The following is a 22,600-nucleotide window of genomic DNA, read 5'->3' as shown; positions in this document are numbered from 1 at the left end:
AGACTAGAAGACTAGAAGACTAGAAGACTAGAAGACTAGAAGACTAGAAGACTAGAAGACTAGAAGACTAGAAGACTAGAAGACTAGAAGACTAGAAGACTAGAAGACTAGAAGACTAGAAGACTAGAAGACTAGTAGACTAGAAGACTAGAAGACTAGAAGACTAGAAGACTAGAAGACTAGAAGACTAGAAGACTAGAAGACTAGAAGACTAGAAGACTAGAAGACTAGAAGACTAGAAGACTAGAAGACAAGAAGACTAGAAGACTAGAAGACTAGAAGACTAGAAGACTAGAAGACTAGAAGACTACAAGACTAGAAGACTAGAAGACTGGACTAGAAAACTAGAAGACGGAAACAGAAGGCAGAAGACTAGAAGCCAGAAGACATCCTTGCCATACACTTATCACCTGATTCAAACCTGCGCCAAGTCCTACTATTTTCCCCCGATTAGCAGAAGCAAAAATTCGAAAATTATCATTATAGCTTCAAGTATGCGCACTTTATAAATTGCACTGTCACCCCCGCGGCGATGCACCACCGCACTGCGCCGTCTGAGTCTCCGACGATGAGCAAAAACTCCTGCCCAGTTTAGCACGTGATGCAGTTTTTTTTCATATCGGTCTCAATTTCTGCCCAAAATTTAATGACGAGCTCCCGGTTTATTGCATCCTCGCATGATGATGATGATAATGTTGAAAATTCGTAATTGCCGCAAACGGATAGTACCACTTCAAGTAGCGCGCGGCAATGAGCCGAGCTGATGAGAGCTGATAATATTTACTTTCCGAACTCTTCGGGAAGGCACTTTTGATGACGGAAAAACACACCAAGAACTCTTTTTTTTTCGTTCATTCTCGACCAAAGCGAGGGGAAGTAATGATACCAATTTATATAAAATATCAAGTTTTTCGTTGATTTTATGACGGCGGGTGATCTGTTTCGGATGCGGAAGAGGAATGGAAGGTGGAAGACTTGGAAGGGTGCTGTCAATAAACTTTGGATTTGCGAGCGTGTTAGATTAATGTATAATAACGCCGGTATAAAAGGAAGAATTATGGGCCTCGCGGCGCGGTGGTAATGGGTAATCATAAAGGTAAACATGAAGCATTTTCGCTCCGAAGGATGGCTTTCAGCTGCTGTAATGAAGCAGTGTTTGCACAGGAATTTTTATGAAGTGGAAGGCTTGCGCTGAATTTCGTGAGAACTAAAATTTAATACAAGGAAATCTTAATGCCCAACATTAGTGTTAGAGAAATAACGAATCATGCCATGAGGTTTAATACCGAAAATGTCTCTAACCAAAAGAAGTCTATCTTTTAAAGCGATGGAGTAGATAGTGCTAGTAACAGAACTATCTGTTTAAGAGTTTCTTAAGCTAAAGTTTGCTTAAGGGTAGTTGCTTCCACTCTTGTACAGCAAAAATGTTTGTTGGGACGGCACAGCAATTATCGGTTGCTTTCCTAGTTTATATCGTAAATCGACGATTTTGATTCATGAACGATATTTCTCCAACATTATCGACGTTAGGGCGCATCATTACACGTACATCGAATTTGAGCTGGTGAAAGTCCAACCACTCCGAAAATTCTTCGTTATCAACAATGTACACACAAGAAAATATTCGGAGCCCGAAACTGGGAAAATGCGTCATGATTTTGCGATAAATGTGCGTTTTTATGTTATGAAAATACACCAAAAAAGTGTCATAATATCATGACTCGTTTTGCTGTAACATAGACTCGACGTTACGTTTTCCATTTTAAGTGCTAAAATGATGTCATGACGCACTAACGCACTAAAAACTGTTGGGAGGTATTCGCAATTTTCGCAAAATTATACACAAATTCTCAAAGAGAGTAAACATCCAACTCATTCACATGTGCAGTGCATTAACTTCTACGCATCATTTGCAATGACTCTATTTTCTCGACATACGTATGTTCATACTCAGTTGTCGTACTTTCTGTCATTCATTGTGTTTAATAGAACGGTATTCTGCCATAGAGTCTAGAGAGCGTGTACAAATAGATCGGCGCATACCGCAATTAAATCCATGACCTAAATGTATGAAATCATGAAAGTGGTACTTTGTCATTTATTTCTTTATGAAAAGTGGTAGACTTAGTTATAATATCATGATTGGAGACGAACCAGCCTCGGGCTGAAAGTCTCGATAATAAAGATAAAAAAAAATAATATCATGACGCATGTTCAACAAAATCATGACAATAAAGGGCGAACACGATGAAATTGCCACACAGAAAATATTGTATAACTTTTGATTGCGTTCGTCAAAATAGCTTTTGACCATGAATAGTATATTATGTGTAGCTAATACCTTAAAATTTTCATTAAAATCGGTTGAGTATTGGCGCATATATTGTCGATATCATAAAATGAGATTTTAGAACATTTGTGCACCCATTTCAAAAAATTACTTAGGCTATAACTTTTTTGTTACCTCGTCAAAACGTTTGAAAATTTCACTCGATATTTTTAACATAGTATCAGTTAAGTGGTTAAAATTTGATCGAAATAGGTTCAGTACTTTTTCTAGTAAATATCCAAAGCTCAAATCGCTTCAAGGTAAATTTTAGGTACTTTTTGACCATATTTAGTTCTGTGTGCACTATTTTGACTGTAGAACTAGTAACACTGTCCCGATTTTTATAAAACTTTGACAGTGTAAAATTGTTGTGTTAAACTGTTTACAGTGAAAATTTCAGCCATTTTTGTTGAGTACTTTCAAAGTAAGAGCAGTTTAAATTTCACTATAACAAAAACCACATCTGCTTATTGTGACATAGTGCGGCATATATGGCTATAACTTATTAACGGTATGATCAAATTGAATGAAACTTTGACAATCTACTTCTACATACATACTTTACGTGCATAAAAATTTTCATTGAAATCGGTTCAGTATTTTTGGCGCCAGCGTTGAAACGTCAAAAAAGTGATATTTTCCAAAATGTTTGTTTGTACAAGATTCTCAAGTGGCAATTTCCTTGTTTCAACGATATCTCCGCCAATACTCAACCGATTTTAATGAAAATTTTATGGTATTAGCTACACATAATATACTATTCATGGTAAAAAAATAGCTATTTTGGCGAACGCAATCAAAAGTTCGTGTTCGCCCTTTAATTTATCATAATGCATAAAAAAATATGAACTCATGAGTTTAATTCATGAAACTAGTACATGTTCATGTATGTCAAGCATGGTTTCTCATAGATTTTTCATTGACTTAATCGCATTGATTTGGAACATCTTTTACTTTCAATCTCTTTATTCCTTACTCCAGTCAATCTAAATAGGGTGACGATTGGTATTATCGGCAGGTTTGTTCTCTTTGTCATGAGAGGTTTTTCTCGGCCAAATTTCCTGAAACTCGGACGTATAATTTAGCTTGGTTGGGAAGGATTTAAGGCCAGTTCTATCACTATCAAAAAATCCCTCATGACGAAGAGAACAAACTGCCGCAAATACACAGTTTCCCCTATTCAAGCTTAATGGATCAGTAAACAAACCAGTGATTGGAACAATATGTCATCCGTAGAGATAATATGTATTTTCTGGGAAGTATCAACTTACCCCCGCTGAAGCAGTTTCTCAACGTGGTTCTTTCTTTACACTACGATTCTGGAAACTTAAATCTGCACATTTTACTGATCACTACTTGAGAGTTATGGGCTGCAAAACAATGAGTCGATAAGGAGAGCGTCCAACATAGCTCTGGTCCTCACAAGTTCCTACCTCATGCTTCCACGGGTCAAACGATGACAAAGACCGCCAGCTAAGAGTTGTGTGAGAGTTATAAAATTATAATAGTTTTTAGTCATTCCGGATAATTCAGCTGTTTTACGGTTATCGGGAAATTGGGCATATCCCGATCAATTCTAAACCCTGGATTGTGACACATCTCTTTTCATTATTTTAAAAACCAATTATGAGGAAATTGATCATTACACTAAAAATTACAAGAATTTGAAACCAATGAGAAAAGTTATCATATCCAAAATATTTAAAAAAAAAACTTGACATTTTCCCGGATTGCTCCAAGTTTCTAGTACATCCGGTATGGTGGCCAATATTTCCAAAAATCTCGAAAGTACCATCTAAGTATGTTCTACAAAATCATGGAACAATTAATTCGATCTAAAAATATCTCATCTCTGCTGAATTTCTAGATTAATCTCAAAATTCCTTCCACGGATTCTATAAAGAAGCGTCCCAGGGTTTTTGTTCGAAGTTTTCACGGTAATCCACTCATAATTCTTCCCAGCTTTACTGCAAATATTCTTCAATAAACTCTTCCGAAACTTTGTCAGGGATCCCTCCCGTTATCTCCTGCAGAGATTCCTCGCTAGATTTTCCAAAGGATTGTTTCCTCTTTTTAGTTTTTTGATTCTTTTAGAGAAGCCTCCTGGGATACCTTCAGGGATTCCCTTAGTGATTTCTTAGGTGATTCTTTCCATGACTCCTTCATTAGGAAAACCGTCCTTTAGTGAATTCTCCCAGAATTTCTCTACAATTTTGTTAGAGATTTATTCCAGGAATTACTCCAGTTATACTCTATTGATTCCTCCACGCATTACTCCTAGGCAGAGATGTCAGATTATTTTATCAAAATTCTGTATCAATACAGATTTTTCTGTATCGCAGTATTTGAGGGTATATCAGACATCGAGAGTCTTAAATTTCAATAGAAATTAACAAAAATGTACTACTTTTGGACGGATTTTATTTTTTTTCTTGTATTTTTTTTTCTTAAACTTGTGTGGAAATGTTCAAATTATCCTACACTTTTTGAAGTTTATGCAGCAATTTATGAAGTTTTCATTGAAGTTTATTGAAAATAACTTAAAATTTTATGCTTTCTGGAGAAATTTGTATCACATTTTAGAAATCTGTATTTCTCTGTACTCTGTATCTTATCTGTATAGAGGGTCTAAAATCTGTATAATACAAAAAAAATCTGTATGTCTGGCATCTCTGCTCCTAGGATTCCTACAAGTGTTCCTCCACAAGTTTCTTTTGGTATTCCTCCAGAAATTGCTGGGGTTTTTCCATGTATCCACAGGGGTTTTTTTTTATTATCGTACAAATTGAGCCGAAGGGTCGCAGATTTTCATGAAACTTTTTCGACAGGCAGGGCTCATGAATATATGAACAAAAAAAAATTGAGAGAAAAGAAAAATTCAGGGTCGCCTATTTTCCCGGAAAACTCAGATGGATTTTTTTTGTTTTCCCCCGACACTACTTTGAAAAATCATAACTCAAGAACGAAGCATCATAGAAACAATGTTTTTTTAGAAAATAAAATCAAATTTTCTCAGAAATCCAAAATGAAAATGAACAGGTTAAAGTTTTCCACAAAATTTTCCACAGTTGAGAAAATTCGTAAAGAAAAAAAATCCATCTGAGTTTTCCGGGAAAATAGGCGACCCTGAATTTTTCTCAATTTTTGTTTTTGTTCATATATCCATGAGCTCTGCCTGTGGAAAAAGTTTCATGAAAATCTGAGACCCTTCGGCCCAAACCCGTACGGTAATAAAAAAAGGCCCCAATGTCCCCTGTGACTCTTCCAGGCATTCTTCTAGGGATTTCTCTGGAGCATACTTTAGGGCTTGCTCCAAAGAAATTTATTTCTATTACTCCTCTAGGAATTTCTCCAGGACCTCCTCTAGGAAGTCCTGCAGAAATTTCTCCAGGGATTTCTCTAAGGATGCCAAGGTTATTCGAGAATTCCTCCTGAGATTTTATCCAGGAATTTCCCCTGGATATTCTCATGATATTTCTCCAGAAATTTCCCTTGAAATTCCTACAGTACTTTCTGCTAAGATTTCTCAAGAAACTCTTGCTGAGGTTCCTTCAGAAATTCTTTCTGTGATTCCTCCAGAAAATCCTCCAGAAATAGCTTTTTGAAGTTTCATAAAGATTCTTCGAGTTTCATCTAGCGATTTCCACAGCAACTTACAAGGCGTTTATATAAGAATTCCTCTAGAGATCCTCTTGGGAATTTGCCATGGGATTGAAGGATTTCCTAGGGATTTTTTAAAACATGTTTCAGAAGTTCGGATCCTTTTGAAGGTTCTTCCAGGAATATATTCTGAAATTGCTCTAGTAACACTAGTTTACAGCATTTTTGAACTCGGTAAGCTGATGATCATTTTTGGTGTAGAATCATGCCCTGAGTTCGAAAACGCGAAGGAAAAAAATTACAGTAAAGCGGAATTTTTTTCGACTTTCCATACAAGGTTGATGATTTGAAATCGATTTTTGTTCTATTTTTAAGCAAAGTCGCTCACTTCAAACATCTCATTCTCCGTAATCAAAGCTCCGATTGAGCTGAAATTTTTACTATAACTCGCCTACATATGATATGTCAAATAAACGTCGAGAAAGAATTTTTAGGTTGTTTTTTTTCTTATTGAAAAAAAAATACATTTCTACAAAAAAATTTGGGAATTTTGCTAAAATTTAAGAAGATCGTCCCTAAAACTCGCCAATATCTTGAATTTCATCAACCTGACGCAAAACCTGTATTCAAATGATCGAATGGGATTGTATTCAGCTTTCAATTAATGGAAAAAGATTTAAAATTGGTTGAACAAAACGCAATATATTTGAATTTTAGTAAATTGTATATTTTGAAAAGTTACAAAACTCGATATTGAGCTAAAACTCAAAAACTGTTCTACTTTAAATTTTTTGAAGGTCGGTTTTAAAACCAGCACTAAATTGTGCTTCAAAAATTTTGGTCGATGACAGAAGTTCACGACTTTCGTTTTATTTTGTAAACTTGTGTAATTACTGCTTAGAATCTTCAAGCAATTCCTGCTGTGGTTTCAAAAGAAATTCCTGCTGATATTTCTCCCGAAAATCCTCCAGGGATTTCTCCAAGAGTTTCTTTAGAGAATGTCCCCAAAAATCCCGAAATGGATTCCTTTAGTGATAACTCCAAAATATCTCCTAATATCTACAATTTTCTCTAGAGACTCTTTCGAGGTTTTCTTTAGGGATTTCCTCAAAAACTTATCTAGAGATTTCTCAAGCGATTAATCGGAAAATGCTCCAGGAGTTTTTTATAACAATTTCTTCGGGAATTGTTCAAGTTATTCTCTTTGAAGTGCCTCGAGAGAATCCTCCGAATTCTTACAGAGGAATTTCTCCGGGTATTGTTTTATCTTTAAACATTTGGTACACCAAGTCAGGTTGAAGTGGGTGGGGTAAGATGAAATAGTGGGCTCATGTGATCTTATTTAACCATGATAAACAATCTGAATGTTAGCATTTAGGCTAACAAAATCGGGTCATCATTGTTCAACCTTTACGTTTGCATTGCATCAGTGAAAACCGTCGAGTGCTTAGCAATTTGACCAAAATCCGATAGACGGTGTACAAAACTGTGTAAATGTTTCGGATGAACTTTTAAGTTAATGCAAATGAATGAATAAACACAGTTATATCTGGACTATCAGCATTACTCAAAAAATTGCAGTTATTCCATATGCTTGAAGTTTTTTTTATGGAATTATAAAATATCATCACACTACTGCAGTTTTCAGAAACATTGCATTGAAACAAAAATTTTCTACTGTGACATTTTTCGTACAATTCAAATATAACGTCTATACAGGGTCTCCAGTTAGCCCAGTGTTTAAGGCTATGGATCGCCAATTCGGAGACGGCGGGTTCGATTCCCGTTCCGGTCGAAAAAAAAAATTCTCGACTCCCTGGGCATAGTGTATCACTGTACTTATACAAATTCATGCAATGGCAGGCAAAGAAAGCCCTTCAATTAATAACTGTGGAAGTGCTCAAAGAACACTCAGTTGAAGCGAGGCAGCCCAAGTACCAGTGGGGACGTAGAGCCATAAAGAAGAAGAAGTCTATACAGTATATATATTCGCTATCTATTTCCAAATCATTATTACAAAGCCCACAAACAGGAACCGACTGTGCCGGCTTTTGCTTTTAATTAAACCGCCAACAAGCCGAAACGACGACCCGGCACCACTCGAGTACATTTAACCTTGAAAACACAGTTTCAAGAGCAAACCCTTGAAACTTATAACACTATATTAGGGCTGGCACAAACCTACAGACAGAAAGCCAACATAGAAACTACCAGTTAGAACGAGAGAGGAGAGACTAGGTGGGTAAAGTGAGTGAGTGCGCGCAACCCTTGGCCGTTTGTTTTGCCGAAAAAATGCACATGCTCTACCCCAAAGTTCTGGCAAATGCGTACTGCACTGTGCATTGGCAAAAAATAGCAACAACATTTGCATTATCCTGGCCGCCGCCACTGCTGCTACTGCTGCTGAAGTCAATTTGCAGTGTGTTTGCCTCCCGAGTCCCAATCCCGCACACCGGATGGTGTTTCGCGCATGAGAAGGACCCACTCGACGCAACAAAGGGCTCCTCGCATTTATTGTAACAATTCCATTATGGCTGGGCTGTTTGAATTAATCAAACATTCCGATCGATCGGCACCGCTTTCAAATTATCCTTTGCGCCGTTTTTTAAATGATTCCGCGTCTCTTAGCCCCCTTGATGTGTCTGATCCTGGGCCCCTGGGTTGGTTGATTGAAGTTAGCTGCACGATGTGTACTTCGTCTGGCTGGGGCACCCAGTGTAAAGAACTTTTTTTTTTCACTGTTACTCGATAGGTGATACATAGTTAGACATTAATATTTTTATCTACAATTGAAAAGCCTTGATTGTTTGACCGCAGATGTTTCTATGGCCCATAGAGAGCACGTCTTCCACTGATAGTTCGTCTTTGTATTTCACGGATCACGATGTTGTCTGCCGTTAACAAGAAACCGAGACAGACGAATTGGTCTATCTATTCAGTTCTGCCACCGTTCTACATGCTCTAGCAATAAACATACCGATTGGTCGGATTTCGTGAAGATCTTATCCAGGCTATTATAGTGCGAAAATTCCATCGTCTCGCCGCAGTTCTCGAATGAACTGGTCAGTTCAACTGAAATCCTTACGTAGCTTTGCTCACCGTCGATCGTTGCTTTTATCAGTCTGGCAAACTTCTCGGGAAAGCTGTTCTCAACGATGATTTGCCATAGCTCTGCGTGGATGATACTGCCGAGTGCTGCTTTGGAATCGATAAATAGATCTCGCGTTTAGTATCATACAGGCGTATCTACAATGATCGATTTCTCTTCATCGATTTTCTCTTCGGAGTATTCCGGAAAATACGACCAATATTCGGATGATCTCTCGGTGTACTTCGGTGAAGGACGACTAGGACTAGCATCTAAAACAACAAAAATAACCGAAAATGATTTACCGGAAAAGTTATTAATGAAAGAGAAAATCGATGAAGAGAAATCGATCATTGTAGATACGCCCGTATGATACTAAGCGCGAGAGATGATGAGTTAAGACTTGGTATATTCACGGTATATCGGGAGCACTTATTTGCCGTACTGTAAAGGTCTTGTCCACGTTTGACCAGCCAGCAATGCAGCCGGCTTGATAACATCCCATGAACTCATTTATTTTAGATGGTAGACGATGGAAGATGATCTGCCGTAGTCATTACCACCGCTGCTTTGGGGGATGTTCATAAACCACGTAGACTAAAATTTGGTCATCTCAGACCCCCACCCCCTGGCAGACTTTTGTCCATACAAAAAATTTAAATTTGTATGGAGCCTAGACTTTAGCCAGACAACCCCCCCCCCCCCCAAAGGCTACGTGGTTTAGGAACGGCCCCTTGGTCCACCATTTCTGCGCTCCCCCACACCATACAGGTGTTCGTTGTAGTAGTGCTACTTTTATCTGTTGATCACCTCACGTTCGTCCGTCAAGATGCTCCCGTTCTTGCCCCTGCAGATTTCGGCTCACGCCACAATATCTGTTGCAGCCTGGACTCTATAATACCACCACTACAACATTCACAACGATTGGCCTTACATGTATTGAACACTGTTAAGCCATGCGCCGAACTCCTCAATACATTAGTTATGTTCAAGCAACCGTACACACTAAGATTCAGATGTTTCAGCTAAGTAATTTTTTCACTGAATTCAGTATTTTTTCCATCTTTTTACTGAGTTTTCATCAGCAGATTTATTTCAGTACACTCGGTAATCGTATCTACCGTTCCCCAAGTAACACAGAAAACATCTTCAGAAATAAAAATTACAGAAGATGTTTTATAGTTGTACTATAAGCGCACCTGACAACTTCTTATGTTATAATTAAGCTGAATTCAAGTTGGCCAAAAACAAACACCAATGAAAATAATTTGGCTCAGCAACGTATGAAATATGCTACATTTACTATTATATAGCACTACAAAATCAGGTTAATTTATATATGATTAGTAGAGGCTAAAATATAAACGACTCATAAGAAAGTGATCATTCGTCATAAATAATTCCAAAAGTCCCAGTGAAGAAACAGAGGTGTAAGCAGTAATAAATAACAAAAGTTCCATAAACAAATAGAAAAATGCATAAATAAATCAAAAGTTTCCATAAATAATTGATTTTTGAGCAATTAAAAAAGTCAAAAATGCAATGAATAATTCAACTGTTGCAATAAAAAAAGCCAATTTTCCCACCAAAAAACTTCGAATTTTCCATAAATAAATTCGATTTTTCCATAATAAATTTAAAAAATCACAATAAAAAAATATCAAAAAAGCAATAAATAATTCAAAAAGTGCAATAACAAAAAAAATAAATTTTCAATAAATATCAAAAAACGAGCAATAAACGTAAATGCATTTTGAGCCAAAAATTATACAGATCATGCGGCGAAGCCGCATAGAGGATTGAGGAACTGAGGCGGCAGAAGGCCGCCGAAGTTTCCGATATCCGATGCACCGCAACTGCATCGATTCGGTTCTAGGCAAACCACAGATTCAAGAATTTGCCCGGTATAATGCAAACATAGATGTTATCCCTTTTTTAGGTCCGACGAGCGATAGCGAGTTCGGACAGCAAGCAATTGCTCGGTAATTTGCAATCATAGTTACGCAAGCCTTTCAGTCGTTTCAGTCATATAAGTGCGATTCAGCATTTCACTGTATCATACTTTCCTGCATTTGTTTTTCATGGGTAATTTCGTCATTTTTTATTGCATTTTTTGAATTTTTTATTGCTTTTTCGATATTTTTTTATTGTGAATTTTCTAATTTGTTATGGAATAATCGGATTTATTTATGGAAAATTCGAAGTTATTTGGTGGGAAAATTGGCTTTTTTTATTGCAACAGTTGAATTATTCATTGCATTTTTGACTTTTTTAATTGCTCAAAAATCAATTATCTATGGAAACTTTTGATTTATTTATGCATTTTTCTATTTGTTTATGGAACTTTTGTTATTTATTACTGCTTACACCCCTGTTTCTTCACTGGGACTTTTCGGATTATTTATGGGAAATTTTGTATTTATTATGGAACGTTTAATTGTCTGCCGATTAGTAGACCTGTTCACTTTGAAACTTTTTTTCTCCGATTCTCCGTGGCACATCAAATTATCAATCCACATGTAAAACCAAGTCTTCAGTCCAAAATTGAGCCAAATTGATGAAGATTTAAAGGTGTATCAAATCGTTTTTGTGTTTTTTTAGCCGTTTTCACAGAAATTTACTCAGAAATTCACAAAATTGCTCCGAAAAGATGCCGGAGATACCCTTAGGATATAGTTAGAACAATACTCTACAACTTTGCCGAAGACACTACGGTGTTTAAATTGCGTATTTCGAAGTTATTCAACAATTTTAGTTAAAAAATCACGAAAAAACACGATATTTTTACGTTTTTACATATAAAAGTCATGTAATTTTACATTGTTTTAAGTGACTAAATTTATTAGCGATTACTCCTTTGTGTAACGAACATTTCGTCCATTCATCGATTTTGTGTAGGAATTCGTTTCCATTGACTAATTATCAAAAGTATGTCTCGTTGATACTAAAAATCGCACAGAGTTACCAGCACGAATTAAAACAAAGTTACCCATGATTAAGACGTCATGCCATCGTATTTTAATGTCTTTCGATTTAAGTATCAGAAATGGTGCAGATGGTAAGGGTCGAGCCTGCGGATCAGAAGGTCCCAGGTTCAAGCTCAAATACATAATAAACTTTTTTTTCTTTCTTTGTAGCAGTTAGGATGATGAATCTGCCATGAGCCATGGCCCATGACTCACACGCAATCTCCCAAATAATGATGATCGGGACCTGCCAATTAAGCCCATTCCAGGACTAGCTAGATATTTAGTTTACTTGTTGACATTGATAATGACGTGTCGACGAGATCAGCTGGACGAAATATTGGGCATCTGTTTGATACCGATTAATTTAACTAAAACAATTCAATACGATGATGGAACTGCTTCTGGATGCAGAATTTATCATACAACTGTGGAGATTACTTGCATCTATGCCACAAGCTACACAACTACACGATAAAGGGAAACTTCATTCTTACTATGCACTCTACGGTTCCGAAACAAGGCTATGATGCCAAATTGCAATGAGGTGCAGAGTGTAGTCTCATTAACTTATAGCTGAATCGAGACGCAAAAAATCCTATTCCAGGGCTCGAACCTTGAATCTTCGAATCGGCAGTCTCATGCTCAACCATCTACACCAAATTGAAACTGATGCAGATGCGACAAAGAAATGTAATTACGTTTTAATCATGGGTAACTTTGTTTAATTTTGTGCTGGCAACTCTATGCGATTTTTAGTATCAACGTGACAAACTTTTGATAATTAGTCAATGAGAACGAATTCCTACACTAAAATGATGTATGGACGAAATGTTCGTTACACATAGGAGCAATAGCTAATTAAATTAGTCACTTAAAACAATGTAAATTTACATGACTTTTATATGAAAAACCGTAAAAATATTGTATTTTTTGGCGATTTTACAACGAAAATTGTTGAATAACTTTGAAATAAGCAATTTAAACACCGTAGTGTCTTCGGCAAAGCTGTAGAGTATTGTTCTAACTATATTTTAACGGTGTTTTCTGTACCTTTTCGGTGCAATTTTCTGGATATTGAAGTACATTTTCGTGAAAATGCTCGAAAAACCACAAAATCGATTTGATACACCTCTAAACCTTTATCAATTTGGCTCAATTTTGGACTGAAGACTTGTTTTTGCATGTGGATTGATAATTTGATGTGACACGGGTAGGTCAAAAAAAGTGAACAGGTCTAATGATTAGTTTCGTATTTTTTATGCTTTGCTGTCGCTGATAAGTGATCCGTTTTGTCACCATATATTAAATGATTTTGGTAAACAGACGACCAGCAGTTCTATAAAGAACAATGTATCCATCAAGATTACTTCTCGTACCGCCACATACCATATTCTAATCACTATGGTAAATCAGTGTAGCCACATCAACCTTTCTTTAAAACGATGCACCCTCTGCGGCTGTGTTTGCGCCTGTTTCGTTGACCAAACGCTGCTACTGCAATAGGTATTTGCGATGCAGATCCAACTTCCAACGTAATACCGCACAGCTTGTACTCCGGTTAACGTGAAAGTGTTTGCCGTAGTAGCTATTGCAACATCACCGTAAATGCCGGATCTGCTGCTGGTGATCGATGGTCATCGGAACGTAGGTCTTGCCGGGCAACTGTCTCAAAAATTTAACGAACTGAAAAACCATACATTCAAAGCGCCGCAGACTACTCCGAACACGGGATGGTCGGATACATCATCGACCAACAGGAATCCCGTGGAAACTAAAAACTCCGGCGGATCACCGACAAAACAAGCACCGTTATTGTTAATAACAATATTTTGACATTTGACAGATACAGCTAAGCCGCGTTAAAAGATAAGCTGTATATAAGTTATTTTGATTTCGAAAAACTCTTTCCATAACAAAATCGAAAATAAATTCATGAACACTCTAGAAAGATGCTTTTTAAATGTATTATTATCGTTATAATAAGTTCTTTTACAATCTATTGCAACATAGTTATTGAAAACTTATTTAAGCGTAATTTTAGCTTATTTATGTACAACCAAAACACTTGATTTGCATTGCGGTCTGTGTCCTACCAGAATAAAAATATTCAGATCACTCTTTCTCCAGGTAATTTGCTGTAGATACCGGTCATTGGGATGAACTAGAATCTGGCAAAACACCTTTTCTACGTCCGCCTTCATGACGAAGCGTTGAAAACGAAAGTTGATCACGGTGCATAGCATAGGTAATTGAACTGTAGGTCTGGTGATGAGGACATCGACATGGGTTGCTATTTTTAGATAGGCCATCGAAAACCACCCAAATTCTCGTTGTCGACGACTCTGGACGAATTACTGCATGATGAGGCAAGAAATACTGGGGCAACACGACGCGAGTCATTACCTTTGTGGGATGCGTAGAGCTTCTGCTGGGTCTGTCGGTTCCGCGTTCTTTCATATCATTTCACGTTCTGTCGAGTCCCGTGCTGCAGCATGACCTACCTCGCTGCGTTTTTCTCTTCCAAAATCGCTCTACATTCATCATCGAACCAATAGTTCCTTCGGCTCTGTTCCACAACGTTGCTCGCAGCTTCGTTGTTCGTGGCTGCTTTTATCGTACTCCAGCAGTCCATGAGAGGGGCTTCATTGAGCAAACCTTCGATCGACAACGCTGCCTCGAGATTCTGCGCTTATACGGTGGTGACATCCGCTTGTTTCAGTCATTGCAGATTATACCAAAGTAGCCGTCGGTACCTTAAAAGTGCTGAAACAACTTTTACCCCGGGAGTCGATCGCGCCGGCCCAGAAGGGGTCGTGCCTAAGCCCCAAGCTGCTGGTCCAGCCAACGGCAGCTTCCGGGGTGGGCTCGATAGGCCTCTTTTGACTCCCGGGTCCCAGGGCGTTTTTCGGATGGGGGAGTTCTCAGTGGGGTGGTCCTAAATAGTGAAAATGATTTACCTTGAACTTTTGTTTTATTGCACTTACATGTCGAATATCGGAGAAAATCACGCAAAGAGGCTTTTCCCTCTTTCAATTTTTTTAGTTAAAAATAAATAACAAACAGGTGGTCGTGAGGTTCCGCGATCCTGATAATCACTCGTGCTTAACGTCATCGAACTTGAATTTTTGTAACAAAACTTTTGGAAAGTCTCACTATTGTTTGTAGATTAATCATTAGTTGCGGTACATGTCCAGACTCCGCGTGAAGGTCTATACGTCCTTCGTATCGAATGCCATCTTCCTTACTGGACCCGAATCTTTTACTCCTTTTACTCGTTCCACTTTTGCAGCTCTTTCTCTCACAATCGCATTTCGCTTCTCATTTCCGCCCTCATCGGTGCTTACTTCACACGGGTGGGCGAGTTGGTCGCCCACTTAACACACAGCTTTTGCATTATATCGACACACTCAATCACAGTGCATTTAAATAGGACGTTAAACTAGCTTCACAAAAACTTTCCCTACAACCCCATACAATATACAAAGTTACCGTACGGTAACAGTGCAATCCGTCAATCAGGACGAAGTTTATTTGGAATTACGTCTGCTGTGGTGACCTACACGTGAAGTAGATGATATTTACGTATGGCCATGCTTTTAGAGAGGGTGAAGTTAATCAACCGTAGACCATTCTCGTTCATCAACTGGTGGGCCTTTTGGCGGTCTAAACACCGCCTACTGGCCAACCTGAGCGTTCAAGTCTCCTACAACTATCGTCTACGCGCGTTGGAGTTGCATGTAGAATGTGCCCTTGTCTGTTTGTAGAGGTCGGCCTGTGTGAGTTAATTAATGTGCTGAAGTTGAAGAACCGATCCTTGACATTATTAAGGGTTTCTTAAACACTTGCTTGAGAATTAGTCATCGGATGTATATTGTATATTCATAACCTGTCTGTTTAAATGAAGTTCATGCTTTTATTCCAGCGGATCTACAAGCACATCACCCGTGAAGATAAGCTGGAAGCCTATAAGGCACACTAAAACTCTCCTGAAACTCCCTGACACCTTGCATCGCATTGAAATACCTTAGAAGTCCCCTCTAAAACCTCATCAAACGCCTATACTGCCCATAACTGCATAACAGTCACATTCGACAAAAGTAGGCATGGGAGAATATGGAGCTCAAATTTGCAATTTGCGTTAGTATGAGAAATGATCAAAATTTCAAAAATTTACCAAAAATTCAGAATAAATCCTTTTGCAATGAAATCTTCTACAGCTCTTCTTCTATGCTGGGCGGATAGTTGAAAAAAAAAATTAGACCAAAATATGATTGGCGATACGCTATGAGACCAGTGTGCATTCCCAGTGTGACTGTTTTGCAGTTACATTCGTGTACATTTGATAATGAGACAAAACGACTTGGTATTTATTTCACATTTTGTAGAACAAACTTGTCAAGTTCATTTAGGTGGACGATAGTACTGATGATTTGGAGATGATCCCCGGTATTAACTCATTATTGACAAAAACTGCAAATGTTACAAATACATATGCAGTTATGGGCAGTATAAATTTCCCGAAACGCTTTGTAACACCTTGAAACGCCTCTCAAAAAAATGAAAAAACAGTTAAACCGTATTTGGCCAGAAGCCGCACAGTCGGAACACTACAAACATTAGACAACGAAACACACATATAAAACCCAGTGGCGTAGCGGAGAATTTTCCGTTTGACGAAAAGTTTTCTCCGACGGGAACGGGAATCGAACCCACACTCCGTGGCTTACGAGACACTTAAACGATTGACTCCGCTAACCGTTCGGCCACGATGCCCACAAAGCCCCCTGAAATCCCGGTGAAGCACATCTGAGAGTCTGTAAAGCTCTTCAAAGCCCCTACCGAATTCTCCTGAAAAGTCCTGAAACGCATTGAAACACCTCTAAAATCCCTCCCCTCCTGAAATTTTCTTGAAATTTCTAGTGAACTCACCTAAGAGCCTGTGAAGCCCTTCAAAACTGCTCTAGAATTTTCTGAGTTGCCATGAAATGCCCTGAAACATACTGTAACGCCTGGAAATTCCTATGAGATCCCCCTGAAGTCAATGTGAAGCTCATCTGATAGCATGTGAAGACACCAAAGATTCCTCGGGAGCCTCTTGAAACGCCCTGAAACACATCTTAAACGCCTCTGAAACGCCTCTGAATCCATATGAAACCCCCGTTAAGCTCACCTAAGAGCCCGTGAAGCTCTCTAAAAGACTTCTGAAACCTCCTGAAACGCATCGCAACGCCTCTGAAACGCCTCTGAAACGCCTCTGAAACGTCATTGAAACCCCTCGAAATCCCCATGAAGCTCACCTGTGAAGCAATCTAATACGCATCTGAAACCTCCTGAAATGCATTGTAACGCCTTGTAATGATTTGAAACGCCTGTAAAACTCCCTAGATTATCTGTAAAGCACCCTAGGTCTCGTCTGAAGCCTACTGAAATGCTTTGAAACGCATTGTAACACATCTGTAACTTATTTAAAACCTCTTGTAATCTCCGTGAAGATTACCTGAGAGCCTGTGAAGCCCCCCCCAAAGCCCATCTGTAACCTCCTGAAATGCCCTGAAAAGCGTTGAAACGACTCTGAAAGCCCACTTAAACCCTCATGAAGCTCAATAACGAGCCTATAAAGCCACTTACTTACAGACACTTTGAAACCTAGTGAAACACCTTGGAATGCCGTGAAACGCCCCCTCCCCCCTTTTTTCAGCAAAGCTCCCACCGGAGTTGGTTACCTGATCTTCGCTATGGTTGCATGGTAGAAGATTGAAGAGCCCTACAAGAGGTCTGAACCTTTTTACCAGCCTTTACCGTACCAAAGGAGGTTTTAAAGGATTTCAAGGCGTTACATAGCATTTCATAGGGTGTCGGAAGTTTTCAGGGAGTTTCTAGGAGCTTCAGCGGGGTCTCAAGAGGCATTCAGTGGGGCTTCAAATGGGTTCCAGAGAGGGTTCAAGGAATTTTCCTGTACGTTTCAGGAGGTTATGGGGGAGGGGGGCTTCACATAAAGAGGTTTTAAGATGGTTTCCAGGGGTTGACAAGAAGTTTTAGTGTATCTCACAGGGTTTCATATGGTATCAAGGCATTTCAAAGAGTTGCAGAGGGTCTTAGGGGGGCCTCAGGGGAAAGATGAGTTTTCTGGTTTTCACGAGGCTACAGAAGAAATTCAGGGATTTCAAATGTGTTAGGACGTGTGGCGGTTCGGAGGCAGGATACCATACTGAGAGCAACTCTATTTCAAGCAGCTTCAATAACTGCAAATTTATTGAACATTTATTAATAATTGAATAATTATAATATAAAACCATTTTACATTGTAGTATCAGTTCTCCGGCCAATCTCCTAACAGCGGTGCACGACTTGTCGTAGTTCTTCTAATCACGAACAGAAACGCACTGCCCTATCATTCTAAATCATCCACTGTAGCACACGTCGTTATTGTTTCAGTGTTGCCAGTTCCACTAAGAGCACAACGCATAGGAACTATTCGCAACAAAATGGTTCAGACGTTTTAACAAGAAAAAGAAAAAGAAGAAATAGAAATAGGGGCCCATATAGCCCAGGCGGTAAACGGACGGGTATTCAGCATGACCATGCTGAGGGTGACGGGTTCGATTCCCGGTCGGTCCGGGATCTTTACGTAAAGGAAATTTCCTTGACTTCCTTGGACATAAAGTATCTTCGTGCCTGCCACACGATATACGCGTGCAAAATGGTCAATGGCAGAGGAAGCTCTCAGTTAATAACTGTGGAAGTGCTCATAGAAGCTGAGAAGCAGGCTTTGTCCCAATGAGGACGTTACGCCAAGAAGAGAGAGAGAGAGAGAGAGAGAGAGAGAGAGAGAGAGAGAGAGAGAGAGAGAGAGAGAGAGAGAGAGAGAGAGAGAGAGAGAGAGAGAGAGAGAGAGAGAGAGAGAGAGAGAGAGAGAGAGAGAGAGAGAGAGAGAAATCCACCAAACTCGCACAGCGCTGATAAACCAAGTGCATACACTTAAACCTCCATTTAGGTCGAATCCATTTAGGTAAAATCTATTTAGGTCCCTCCTTTTAGGTAACGTTACCTAAATGGAATCTAATTGTGTTCAGAGCAGATGAAGTGTTTTAGATTAAGGATAAGGTTCAGATTCTCCAACATCGAAAGCAGCATAAAACTCAAAATGAATTGCGTGAACGCAAAGGGGTTCATCAACCAGGGTTGAAACCAATCAGCCACGCTAACCTTGCTTTTTCTAACCTCGGAAAGATTTCAAGAGGGGAGGGGTGGGAAACTTCAGCTTTTAAACATTCAGGGGATTTATTCAAGGATTTTGACCTATCTATCCTGCCTCTACGTGATCACGTTATACTTAACTAAACGCACATATATACAGTTTTGGCATGCTTATTATCTACTCAATCTAACCAGCGCGACTTACGGTTTTCCGGGATTGGGACCTCACGGATGTCTTCGGGAACTGTTGGCCTCGGGTATGGACGGAAGCACGATCCTGTGCCCCACTGGGATAACGGGAATAAGCGGAACGTTCGACGACAAGTGGCCGGGGGGGGGGGAGACGTTAAGCAATGGCGTATTCCGAACACCAATGGCGTTCCAAAATGGCGTCAAACAATGCCTTCCACAATGGCCGCTCGCTCGTTTACTGGAGGACTCGATACCTTCTGGATGATGGCGATTTCTGGAAGCCCCGACAACTCGGACGATTGGCGTAATCCCTCTTCTGCAATTGTCTCCAACGGAGTACAAGCAGGGTTGATCTCTGGCTCAGGGGTATATTTGGTCTTGGAGAGATCCTATTTGTCGGTGGTCCAGCTTAGCGTCGGTCTTCCTTGTCGAAACTCGCAAATAGACGGAAAAAGACCAATTTTGGCCTATTCAGGTCTCGATTAGTGTCTATTTTAAGGTTATGTTCGACGGATCTTCAATTCTCCGTTAAAATTTACCTTTTTCCGTAGTAATCCGTGTCCCACAATCCACGAGGAACGTGTTGCTAGGCTTAATCACACAGTATCCTATACATAATATATTTCTTTTAGGTTATGTTCACGAATAACAATAACTACTTTTACCTTTAACTAATACTGCACTTCAAACTTTCTTTTAAAATAATCTTTCAATAGCTTTCTTCAACTATCTCCACCAACACTAAAAAATAAGGAAAAAGAGTTACTTAAAATTCACACATTTTTCTAATCAACTAACACTTCGAGTTTTAATCGCGCCGCGCACTTCTACCTATCTTGAAGTCTTGAGCCAGAAAGAAAGAATTTGCAAAGCTAGGATGACTAGTAGGTTTCGTGATATAGGTTGACTGGCCCTCTATCTTCCATGTCGAGAATTATGCATTTTCCGAAATAGTTTCCGTGTATTGGTGTAAGTTTAGTTGACCTAAATTTGCTTAGAAAATGAACCCTCATGTTTTCACACCTAGATGGGAGTAGTTGTCCCTTATGGGCAAGGTGCGTCATAAGGAGGTAGCCCTAAATATTGCACTTGGCAGAGTCAATGCCTAATTTTGAAACCAACGGTTACAGGAGTTAATGGGAATTCAGGGCGTGCTCAGGGGTGGAGCGGGTGGCAATGAAGGGGGCGGGGGAGCCTGCGTAATGCCTCTAAAACTCGCCAGATATTCTCAAAAGCTTTCTGAAATGCCCTCGGAATCCTCCTAAAACCCCCTCGAATCCAATGTAACGCATCTGCGACCCTCAGAAACCCCCGAAAACGCCTACGGAACGCCTGAGTAACACCTCTGAAACTCGACAAAAATCGTCTGAAGCTGTCTGAAATACCTTCGAAATCTTTCTAAATCCCCCTCGGGCCCCCTTCATTGCCCCCCGCTCCCCCCTGAGCACGCCCTGAACTCCCATTAACTCCACTTGCACTTGCCTATCTGAAATGCCTTCAAAATCTCCCTAAAACCCCCTCGGATCCCATGTAACGCACCTGAAACTCTCAGAAACCCCCGAAAACGCCTACGTAACATCTGAGTAACGCCACTGAAACTCGCCAAAAATCATCTGAAGCTATATGAAATGCCCTCGAAATCCCCCTAAAACACCCTCGGACCCCATGTAACGCAAATGAGACTCTTCGAAACTCCCCGAAAATACCCCTGAAGCCGCCCCTCCGGTGCAACGCTTCTGACACAACCCCCCCCCTCCCCCTTCCTCTCCTGAGACTCCCATAAAATCCCTCTGAAACCCCGCATTCCTTCTTCACATCTCCAGGTCACTAGCCTTTCTGCAACTTCTTTGCAATCTTCAAATCCATTTAGGTAATGAATCCATTTAGGTAAAAATTCTATTTAGGCAGTCCCAACTCGTTGTCTAAATGGAGCTTATTCGAATAAAGCAAGGAGGTCCTATGTTGTTTTCAAAATAAGATTCTAGCAAATTTTTGATCTTCATGTTTGTACAGTTGTTTTGAAATAAGAAAAAAAATCATCAAAATGATCAGTTTCTAAATTGGATATGGTTGGATAAATTTATTACCCTTAAAATTGATTGCAATTTCGAATACAACAAACGGATAGCTACTTTGCGTGAACTCGACCCCCTATTCGTAAAGGACGACGACGGTCTGGCGATAGCTATGCAATAATTCATTGTCTTTGATAAGAATTTTGCGCTGGACAGCCTACATAAAAACAAATTTGGGACCTCATTTTCTCTCATTTCGGTAGTGCGGTATGTAGTTGCGAAAAATGTTCTGCCTCAGTAAATGTGTCAGGAGCACTTCAAAACATTACCAGACCAGAAAAATGAAGCCAGCGGCGACCGGGCCAGACGCACAGACGTGTGGCACCTTGTGTCTAACTAAAAATTTCGGCTAAGCCCGACACGGTGGGTATTTTTTTTTTCCGGTATGCTCTAAATTTTTGTGCATGTACCTCGGGGGTAATCGGTGTGAAATGCCCCGTTAACGCTAGTGGATCTTATATGGATCCACCTCAACCTCAACCTCTTCGCCAATGGCGAATCGCCAAAGTGGACATGTCTAATATATTGTGTACACAGATCGAAAGCAACGTGTAAAACGCGTAAGTGACGAGGAATGATGAGGGTAACTAGAATTAGTGGAAGTGAGTCGACGAGCATAAACTTTGTCTTTATAAAGTATAGTGTACTTTGAACTAACTAGGCAGGAACTAACTAACGCCAGGCAGGAATGATTATTTCCACAAATTTAAACGAAATATTTGAACCTTTCCTTGAAGATGCGCATATTATCCCACTTTCCCTCACCTAGTTTCGGCTTCAAAACGAATTACGCATCCCCAACTGAAGTACGTACAAACGTAAAAGGGCTGAGGGGGTGCGTACCGAAAGGGTTTTACACATAATTTCCGCAACGGTCCTGTCTGGACTGCTTCTTCTTCTGCGGAATAAAGGTTCGTATTGCTTCTGAAATGTCCGTAGTCCCGGTATCGAGACGCATATTTTTCCGGGTTAATTGCCATACTGCGCACTGAAACAGACTGTGGGTACCACTACACCGTCTTTCCTTACCATAGGGACCCACACGCAGCCCGTCGTGGATCGAATAACAAATTTTCACACACCGATCATCGCAGTAGTGCTGCTGTTGCAGCGGTTCGCGGTTAGAAGTTTTAGAAAACCCAACCGACAA

General features: G+C 39.7%; 1 protein-coding gene and 1 long non-coding RNA gene across 3 annotated transcripts in view; one reads left to right on the top strand and one right to left on the bottom strand.

The window, feature by feature from the left end:
• The window catches only part of LOC109426385 (insulin-like growth factor 2 mRNA-binding protein 1), a 274,999-nt gene that overhangs the window by 29,012 nt on the left and 223,387 nt on the right, over positions 1-22,600 (top strand). The gene's annotated exons all lie outside the window — the stretch shown is intronic.
• Positions 19,272-20,499, bottom strand: LOC109406238 (uncharacterized). Its single transcript, XR_009999403.1, has 3 exons — positions 20,041-20,499; positions 19,915-19,983; positions 19,272-19,842 (listed from the first exon to the last, which is right to left on the bottom strand). It is a non-coding gene; the product is annotated as an uncharacterized LOC109406238 (long non-coding RNA).

The sequence above is a fragment of the Aedes albopictus genome, chromosome 3 (genome assembly GCF_035046485.1).
Source record: "Aedes albopictus strain Foshan chromosome 3, AalbF5, whole genome shotgun sequence".
In the NCBI taxonomy this organism is placed as follows: Eukaryota; Metazoa; Arthropoda; class Insecta; order Diptera; family Culicidae; genus Aedes; species Aedes albopictus.
This window is presented reverse-complemented; position numbering and strand designations above follow the sequence as displayed.